Below are 1528 nucleotides of genomic sequence, written 5' to 3' on the forward strand. Positions count from 1 at the left end.
GGCAAACAGTGAGGGGCAGGCTTTATTGTGAGGAGGGGCAGATGTGGACCCAGCTGAAGGCCCAGAGGTTGGACGGTGGGCAAGGGGCCCTGGACCAGACCCCTCCTCACGCCCTCCCCGATCCATGCCTAGATCCCGGCCAGCAAGGAGTTGAAATCACAGAAGAACAAGTTTGTGAGTGTCCAGGCGGCCTTTGGGAATGCCCCGCCAGTGGAGAAGGTGGTGCTAGTCAGCTTTCAGAGCGGGTATCTCTTCATCCAGACAGACAAGACCATCTACACCCCAGGCTCCACAGGTAAGGGGCTGGTGGGTGGCTCAGAGGGCTGGGGCTAGGTCATTGGGAGGGGCAGGGCCTCACTGAGCTGTCCCTTTCTCTCCTGCCACCTCCCAGTCCTCTATCGGATCTTCACTGTGGACCACGAGCTGTTGCCTGCGAACCAGAAGGTTATCGTCAGCATTGAGGTACCAGGCAGCCGGGGCCCCAGACACACTTGGGGCAGAGACTCAAGGAGAGACTGAGAGTTTGAGATAGAGAAAGAGATACTAGGAAAGACCTTAAAGCAAAGAACTATATAGAGAGGCACAAACACGGAGGCCTAGAGATGGGCGGGGACGCAGGGAGCCAGCATGGGGCAATGCTTGCACCTGTGAATTCCACCTCCAGATAAACCCCTGGTCCCGGTGACTCTGGACAAGTCACTCACCTTCCTGAGCCTAAGTTTTCTCATGTGAAGAGTGGAGTAGTTACATGATGCTGGGTGGGAGTCTGTTCTGCCTACTGAGCCAGGAGGCGCCTGTGAACCCCTGAGTCAGGTCCAGCCCCTCCTCTGCTCACAGCCCTCCAGGACTCCTCCCTCCCTCCAGATAAAAGCTCAAGTCCTCCCAGTGACCTACAAGGCCCTGAGTGGCCTCCCCTGTCCCCTTCCCGCCCTCATCTCCTCGCTCTCTTTCCCTCACTCACTCTTCTCCAGCCACACAGGCCTCCTCTCTGTCCCTCAGACACACGAAGCAGCGTTCTGTCCAGGGCCTTTGCACTGGTTGTTCCTTCTGCCCAGAAAACAATCTTCCTCCAAATATGCACACTACTGGCCCCTTATCTCCTTCAAGACTTTGCTCAGATGTCACCAATGCCCCAATTTCACATGAGGCCTTTCTGAGCTCCTGTAAATTTGCAAGCCTCTCCCATTCACACATGCACTCCACTCTTTCTTCCTGCCATCTTTTTGGCATCCTGTAAATTGGATTTACTTATTTAACTAGAGGCCTAGTTAAATTTGTGCACGGGTAGGGTCCATAGGCCTGATTGGCGATCAGGGCCAATCAGGTCTACCTTCCCCGGCTGCCAGCCAGGGCCTTCCTTCATTCCATGCTGCCTCCTGGTGGTCAGTGCACGTCATAGCGAGCAGTCAAACTCCCAAGGGGACAATTTGCATACTAGCCTTTATTATATAGGATAATTGCCCCCTCCACCTACCTCTGTAGAACCTCAATTCCCTACAGGAAGGAGTTTTTATCTGTTTGTTCAGGG

General features: G+C 54.6%; 1 long non-coding RNA gene across 1 annotated transcript; it reads left to right on the forward strand.

Moving 5' to 3' along the window:
• Positions 1-130: 130 nt before the first annotated feature.
• Positions 131-539, forward strand: LOC106725705. Its single transcript, XR_001361628.1, has 2 exons — positions 131-295; positions 392-539. It is a non-coding gene; the product is annotated as an uncharacterized LOC106725705 (long non-coding RNA).
• Positions 540-1528: the final 989 nt, after the last annotated feature.

This window comes from Myotis brandtii, unplaced genomic scaffold (genome assembly GCF_000412655.1).
Source record: "Myotis brandtii unplaced genomic scaffold, ASM41265v1 scaffold18158, whole genome shotgun sequence".
NCBI lineage: Eukaryota > Metazoa > Chordata > Mammalia > Chiroptera > Vespertilionidae > Myotis > Myotis brandtii.